The sequence below is a fragment of the Malania oleifera genome, chromosome 7 (assembly GCF_029873635.1).
Source record: "Malania oleifera isolate guangnan ecotype guangnan chromosome 7, ASM2987363v1, whole genome shotgun sequence".
In the NCBI taxonomy this organism is placed as follows: Eukaryota; Viridiplantae; Streptophyta; class Magnoliopsida; order Santalales; family Ximeniaceae; genus Malania; species Malania oleifera.
Window position 1 is genome coordinate 62,791,959 of NC_080423.1, and position 8,649 is coordinate 62,800,607.

The 8,649-nt window shown below is 36.1% G+C and overlaps 1 non-coding gene across 1 annotated transcript; it reads right to left on the reverse strand.

The window, feature by feature from the left end:
* Window positions 1-7,446: 7,446 nt before the first annotated feature.
* On the reverse strand, window positions 7,447-7,554 carry LOC131161147 (small nucleolar RNA R71). The gene has a single exon (XR_009138305.1). It is a non-coding gene; the product is annotated as a small nucleolar RNA R71 (small nucleolar RNA).
* Window positions 7,555-8,649: the final 1,095 nt, after the last annotated feature.

Genomic DNA, 8,649 nt, shown 5'->3' on the forward strand with positions numbered 1-8,649 from the left:
AATCTCTAGGATTGCATTGACGAAACGGTGCACAAATTTATTTAATGTTTCTCTTTTTCCTTGAACAAGGCTTATCAAATGAGCCAAGGTCTTTGCTATCCTTCAGCTGTTGATGAAGTGTCTAGTGAACTGCTACTCCATTCCAAAAAAAATCAAATAGAACCGGGCTTCAAGGTATGATACCATGCCTTGGCATTTTTTTGACTTTAGTGTAAACCCAAAAGGGGGTGAATTGGATATTTAAAATTTTTCTACCGATGTCAACTATCTAGCAACAGTATTTCACGAACCTAGAGTCAATCTGGAGCATATATAAAATAAACCGGAGATGCAACTAAAATTAATTTACACCAGATAAATTAAACAAGCAAACATAATACAGTAGAGAAGATAAAGTAAAGATGACACCATATGTGTTATTGAGGTTCGGCAAATGTGCCTACGTCCCCCTCTCTAGCTCGCAAGCTCGAGGATTCCACTAAAACTCACTTGCGAGTGGAGCGACATCGAATACAACACCCTTTCCTTACTAGGGAAGGGAAACCTCAGGTCAAATTAACAGGGCTGACACCAACCTTTACAAACAATCCTTACGGGCTAGATCAACACCCCCTCAGGCCACGCTTGGAATATAATAGATAAGCAATACAAATTTTGTGTACAATATCAATGCTTCTCCAATAAACAAGTATGTACCAATACAATCAATGCACTTCAATATGATAGGATTTATAAGCTCAATGAAGTTTAATATAACTACTCTCAAGATAATTTCAATATATCTAGTAATATGTGAGAGTGTGTTATGGATGAACCTTTCAGTCAAGATATGTATGTATGTACCAATCACAAGTTGCAAACTCATAGATCTCAAAAGCACAAGCAAATATCTCAAAAATAATTTTTCAAATAAGTATGAGAGATATTTGGATATAGCTTGTTAAAAATGTTTTTCACAATATCACAATACAAGCCCTTGAATCTTGCAACAAGAATGCAAGACTCACGAGCCCTAAAGAGTTTTCCCAAAGAAGACTTATGAATAAAATCATAAGGGAAGACTCAAGCTTACTCTCAATAAAAATCAATCTCAATCAAAGAATATGAGAGTGTAAACTTATAGTAACTTTATAGATGATCTCAAGATACTCTCACCAAAGGAATTTTTCAAAAGGAATGTGTAAGAGTAGAGTTTTTAAGTTTGTACGGTAAAGAAAATGGCTCAAGAAATTTTAGAGAATTTTTTGTTAATCAAAGTCTTAATCTCATGCTAATTTTTCCAAATGAAATGGTATATACAGATTTTTACAAAAATATAACCATTGAGGACTCATTTGGTATTTTTGAAAAAGTTTAATTAAGTTTTAACCCCAATTACCGCGGTTATTTTTTGGCAACCTGAGAGGTTCAGTTGCCCAGCACCAAGGGTCAGTCACTTGAACACTCACATCAGCCCATAGCCATTTTTCCCATTCGGTTTACCGTGGCCAAAGGCCGGTCGGCTGAAGCCAAGTCAAAAAACCAAACCTTCGTAGGTTCGGTCTCCCAGTCTAGGATTCGGTCTATCATGCTTAAAAATTTAGTCACCCGGGGCGATTTTGAACTATAAGTTCGGGCGGCTGAGGCAGCAAAAAGTGTTAGTATTCAAGGTTGGTCGACTGTGGACAGTACGTTCAATTCTGAATCGGTCGCCCAAGCCTTAGTTAGCGTGTTGACTTTCTACTAGATTAGTCAACCAAGGCATTTTTAACACCCTATGTTCGGTCGGCCGAAGCCCTTTCAAAGCTCAATTTAGGTCCTAATTTTTTATTAGAATTAACCCCTATAAGCATAGTTATAACTTTTGAGTCAAAGGGGATTTTCCATGAAGTGCTTGTGGGGACCTAAAGTTAATCCATGGTCATTGAGCTAATCAAACCTATCATGCATATTATGCATTAACTATTACAGAGCATATTACAAACCCAAATAAATTAAACAACAAATACAAATGAAATTATTTGGTCTTCATTTCCTTCGCTTCTCCAAACGCCGCCATATGAAGTGAGCATTGATTTCTTTATGGCTTTGTCTAAATCTTTGCCATTTCCTACTAAGAATGGTTTGAGTTCTTTATGACCTTGTTTGAATCTTTGCCATTTTGTGCTAAGAATGGTCTTGCACACAAACTCAAGGCACAGGTAAGATACAAAGATATTTTTCATTGTCAAAACAGGATATGACCTATAAGGTCAACATTATCCCCCTTTTTGATGATGACAAATACTTTAAGAAAAAATGCGTATTACCATGAAAGGCTCCCCCTAAGAATATGCATAAAGGAATTTATAATAAAGCTCAAGCATATGAGGAAAGGAAGACACAAATAATTAATCATGCAATCAAATTCTTTACCCAACTTTGCCTACTTCCCCACCTTTTGGCATCAACAAAAGGGCTAAGGTAGAAGAGTTATAAGCTTATAAGCATGCAATGGATATTAGTCATTCAAATACAAGATATAGTTTTGGGAAGATTTTTAGAAATTTCGACAACATGTCGTTTGAAAGTAGAGCATTTCCCTAAAAAAAATATGTATATCAATGACCTAATTGATTTCAACAAATAATTTAAAATATTTGCATCAATCAACTCAAGCAGTCCAGTATGAATCAAAACAGTTTATATAATAAGTACATTACTTCCAACATCCAAAAGATAGTATAGTCATGAAGTGCAAAATGGATAATAAAATTGATCTCACAAAGTATAAAGTATATTTATAATTGAATTATTTATCATTTCAGAGTCGTAGTTTTCTAAGTTAAGTAGGTCCCCCTCATTATGCACTCAATCATACTTCTAGGTGGCACCTCTATTATGCGTTAGACCTAATTTACGCCTAATCTATATAAATCTATCCTCCTGAAGAGGTTTTGTGAATATGTCAGCCCACTGTTCATTAGTGCACACGAACTCAGGTGTCATATCCCCCTTTTGCACATGATCACGGATAAATTGATGTCTAATTTCAATGTGTTTGGTTCGTGAATGTGAGATGGGATTCTTTGAGATATTGATTGCACTAGGGTTATCACATTTGATTGAAATAGTGTCATAGTGCAAGCCAAAATCCAAAAGTTGTTACTTCATATAAAGCGTTTGAGCACAACAACTTCTAGCGGCAATATATTCAGCTTTGGTTGTGGATAAGGCAATTGAATTTTGTTTCTTGGAGAACCAAGAAACCAGAGATTGTCCTAGGTAATGACAAGTGCTGCTAGTGCTCTTTCAATCTACTTTACTATCGGTAAAGTCAGCATCCGTGTAACTAACAATCTCAAATGAAGTACGCTTAGAGTACCACAATCCTAATTCAATAATCCCAACAAGGTACCTAAGTATCCTTTTAACTGCTAACAAATGAGACTCCTTAGGTGCAGCCTGAAATGTAGCACACATACAAACACTAAACATAACATCAAGCCTTCTAGCTATAAGATACAAGAGACTACCAATCATGCCATGAAAAAGTTTGACATCAATAAGAACACCTTACTCATCTATGTCAAGTTTAGTGGAAGAGCTCAAAGGAGTTCCTAGAATTTTACCATCTTCCATATTAAATTTTTTCAGCAAGTTCCTAATATATTTTTATTGGCATATGAAAGTCCCATGTTTGGCTTGTTTAATCTGGAGTCCTAGGAAGAAGCTTAGTTCACCCATCATGCTCATTTCAAATTCGTTTTGCATGCATTTGGCAAACTCATTGCACAATTCATCATTTGTAGCTCCAAAGATAATATCATCAACATATATTTGTATAAGGAGCATGTGATCATTTTTAGATTTAATGAAAAGTGTAGTGTCAATTTTGTCTTTGGTAAATCCATTTTCTAGAAGAAAACCACTAAACCTCTCATACTAAGCTCTAGGAGTTTGTTTCAATCCATACAAGGCCTTAGACAATCGAAATACATGATTTGGATATTTATGGTTTTCAAATCCTGGTGGTTATTCTACATAGACCTCTTCATTTATATGGCCAATTAAGAAAGCGCTTTTAACATCCATCTAATATAATTTAAAATCCTTAAAAGTAGCATATGCAAGTAACATACGAATGGCTTCCATCCTAGCCACGGGAGCATAAGTTTCCTCGAAGTCTATTCCTTCCTCTTGATTATACCCCTGGGCTACTAACCTAGCTTTTTTTCTCGTTACTACACCATTTTCATCCTTTTTGTTTCTAAAAACCCATTTGGTTCCAATAATAGTGTGATCGTCAGGCCAAGGAACTAGGGTCTAGACTTTACTTCTTTCAAACGTATTTAGCTCTTCCTGCATAGATAGTACTCATGATTCATCCTCTATAGCTTCCTTAATATTTTTAGGTTCTTCTTGAGAAAAAAATGCAAATTGACTAACCAAGTTTCTTAAGGAAGAAAGTGCGGCAACACCACATGAGGGTTCACCTATCATTTGTTCTAAAGGATGGTCCCCAATAAATTTCCAGTCTCTAGGTAGTTCCTGAACCTCATTTTCAACTTTATTATCTTCAATTGATTTATCAATAATATCTGAATTCGTATCTATATTATTTTCAATGGAGAGCTTCTCTAATCCTGTTCTAATTTCAATATCATCTTCCTCAACCCTTTTAGAAAAAGGATTATACTCATCAAAGACTACACGGATGGACTCAATAACAGTCAATGTTCTTTTATTAAATACCTGTAAGTCGTGCTGTTAAGTGAATAACCTAGAAAAATTCCTTCATCTGATTTCGAGTCAAACTTTCCTAGGTGCTCGTTAGTTGATTAGGCGCTTAAACTGAGTAATTAGGCATCTTAATCCGGTCATTAGGACTTACATTTTTAATTAAATGTCTAATTACTCCCAATATTTTAAAAAAGTGCCCTATTTATAATTTTTGAGTTTTATTGAACAATTTATGAATTTTGGGCAATTTTTTCTCGTAGGAAAATTCCTAGGAGCCAAAACCAGCATCAGTTCGTAAATTGCACATAAGTTTCCCGTCCGAGCTCCGATCGAGACGATTCAAATTTTTGGAGAAAGATAAGAAGATTATCTACAACTTACATATTTTTATTTTTGAGATAAATAGGCTTTAAGAGAGTCAAAATGGACCATGTTTGAAGAGATAAAAATGAGAAGAAAAAAAAAAGAATATATATATATCTTACCTTATGTGACCCGGCCATGCAGGCTGGGTCGAGTCAACTTGCTGGACCTGGGATGCGGGTCATAGGGAAGCCCCCCCCCCCCCCCCCACCCTCCCCCTTCTATTTATTGTTTTTTTTCTCCCATGTTTATGTTGCACCCCAGTGCACCCTCTCTCCGTATCCTTCCCTGAACTCTGCCCTGCTCCTCTCTTCTCCCCTACCTTTCTCCTTTCTGTTTTCCTTTTTTCCCAGCCAACCGGTCGTGAGCCACCAGCCACCATGAAGCCTAGCCCGAGTTTCTACAACCACAAACGCACGACCGCAGCACCACCAGAGACCAGATAGCCACCACCCTAGAGGTTTCTTCTAGGCCAGACCAACGTCCAACAGCGGCCAAGCGAACCAACCATCTTCTGCAGACCATCCGAGCACCAACCATAGTCGGCCACACCAGTAACAACTCCTCTGCCTCTCAGCCATACCACCAGCAACAACTGCCAAGAGCAACCATACAGCCTCTTGTACATCACCCGAAGCCACCAGCTCCACTCCAATTGCGTAGCAGCTGCACACGGGCTATCTCTTCCTCTCTCTCTTGTTTAATTTTTTTCTTTTTATGGTTGTTTCAATGCATTATTTAGTTTAATATTAGATTGAGTATTTTTATTCACTTTATTATTTGAGTAGTTAATGTTGGGTTTACATATTAATTTTTACGTTGTTATTTCAGTGATTTATTAGGTTAATTTAATTTCTTATCTTTTAGTTTGTTATTTTAAATGCTTCAAGATTGAAATAATTAGTCGTTTTAATTTGTTGTCTTTCGTTTTATTGATGCAAGGAGCCACCGTGGAATTAATTTGACCTGAAAATTGTGGATTGTAAGCATGAGTGGCTAAGTTGGGTAACTCGGGTTGTGGGTCAATGTCGTTTGTTTTCCATGGTTTGTTAATTCTCTTATGATATTATTAATAAACTTTTTATTTGGTTAAAACCGAAAATTGAAGGCATCGTTGATAAATTGCTGGCTTTTATTTCTTGTTTTGTTGTTGACGTTGGGCACATCAAAACCTTGATTTAATCTAGGATTTCCATCAACTAATTTTTACATGAAATTCGATTGACGCTTAATGAGAGTTTTTATTTTCTTTCGTTCAAATGTGGCAAATTTAGTCGAGCTTTAGTAATAAAATTTCATCTTATTAATGTCTTGATTGGATTAACAAGAAGAGGAGTAAGGCCTAGGGAATTAGTAAACAGTGGAAGCAAACAGACGTTGAACCCGTAACCCGAGTGTTTGGTAAATTGTTTCAGTTAATCTGTTTAGTTTGGTTGTGTTAGTAGGTTTATATTTTAGGAAATTCGATAAAAGTTCAGTCACATTGTAGCATTTTTTCTCAAATACCTCCCATTTTATTTACTATTTTCAAAATCATAAAAGACTAAAAAGATTTTCAAACCATATTCTATAGCAACAGGATTTCACTAAAAATTCAGAAATACTTTGATACTCAGTGGTCCTTATGGAATACGATCCTAGACTTATCCTTGATACAAATTGACCCTTCTGCACTTGGAAGCACAACTCAGAACGAGTCAAGTTTTTGGTGCCGTTGTCGGGGACCAATTGGTGTCATCGAAGTGTTTCTCATATTTCAAAGAGGGTGTTTATAGACCTATGAACGTCTTCACATCCTGGGTGATATCTACTTCCTCTCTTTTGACCTGTTTGCTTTTCTTTTTATTTTATTGCGTTTATACTGAGTTTTTATGTCTGGCTGGGCTAGAAATAACACATTTAGACTGGTTAGGACAGACTCATCCATCTAATCATCGAGTGCTCCTATTTCACTTGAATCACTTGAATCATCATTTGACACTCATAGCATCATGGCTGAGAATGAACATCATGATAGGGAGAACCCTAATCGGACCATCAGAGAGTATTTGCAACATGTTAGGTCCAGCACCCCATCTACATTATTCTACCTTTGAATGCAAATGCTTTTAATTTTAAACCTAGGATGATTCCATTGTTACCTCTTTTTCATGGCATTGAATCTGAAAACCCATATTTGCATATCAAAGAGTTTGAAGAAGTGTGCTCCACATTCATGGATCGAACATGCACGGAAGAGATAATAAGACTGAAATTGTTTCCATTTTCTTTAAAAGGCGAGGCAAAAACTTGGTTGAATTCCTTAAGACCAAGATCCATTGGGACTTGGCAAGAAATGCAAACTGAGTTTTAAAATAACTTTTTTCCCATGCAAAGAACTAATGCTTTGAAAAGAAAAATCATGAATTTTTTCCAAAAGGATGTGGAAACATTTTATTAGTGTTGGGAATGTTTCAAAGACCTATTAAATGCATGTCCTCACCATGGGTATGATAATTGGAGGGTCATCAATTCTTTTTATGAGGGGTTGCAACCAAAGATGATGCAATTTGTAAAAACAATGTGCAATGGTGAGTTTTTTAATAAAGGGCTCGAAGAAGCTTTTGACTATATTTATTATTTGGCTGAAAACGCCCAATCTTGGGATGTCTCTTATGTGTATGATAGATCTGAAAAGTAAAAATGTATTAGTGGGTGTGGTAAGTATCAATTGAAAGAAGTTGATGATTTGAATGTTAGGCTTGCATTGATGTCCAAAAGGTTAGATTCCATTGAGCTTAAGAAGGTAAATGAAATGCATGTTTTACCATCATCTTCTAAAAAATGCAGTATATGTGAGGATCCAGGGCATGTGACTGATGCATGTCCAATTATTCCTGCTTTTAAGGAAGTTTTTCTTGATCAATCTAACCCTGTGTATATGTTTTCTGAGATTTCTTCTAAACCTTATTCTGATACTTACAATGTAGGTTCGAGAAGTCATCCAAATTTCAGCTGGAAAAATGACCAAGTGGGGCCATCTCCGTAGGGACAAAGTCAATACGTTCCTTATGCAGCAGCTAGCCAAGGCTCGGGACCCTCTTACTTTGCAAATCAGGCTCCTCCAATGCAAAGAAGGGAAATGGAAGATCTCATATAGTAGTTAACTGTTAGCTTGCAATAGTTCATGGCAAGCCAAAATGTGATCAACTCTCAAATTTCTCAATCCATCAATGAGATAGGCACTGATTTGACTACTCAAATGATTGCAATGCTGAAGCAAACGTCAATGATTGCAATGCTAAAGCAAATTTCAGCAGTAGTAAGGTGACTGGTGCACTAGATGAAGAAGTTGAGCAGAATGGTGAGAGTTTAACCTTCAAGGAACCAGGTACAAATTTTATTGTTGATTCTTCTGAAGAACCAAAGGTAACTGTTCTGAAAACTTTTCCTCAAAGACCGGTTCTTAAAGAAGTAAATTTCCTTGAAACTATACTGGATAAGGATCCTTTCTTATTAAAATAAGAAAGACAATTTGAAAATGTGTTGTCTAATATTGTGGAGAGTATTGATTTATTCAAAGATCACTTCTGTGTAGATAAAAAA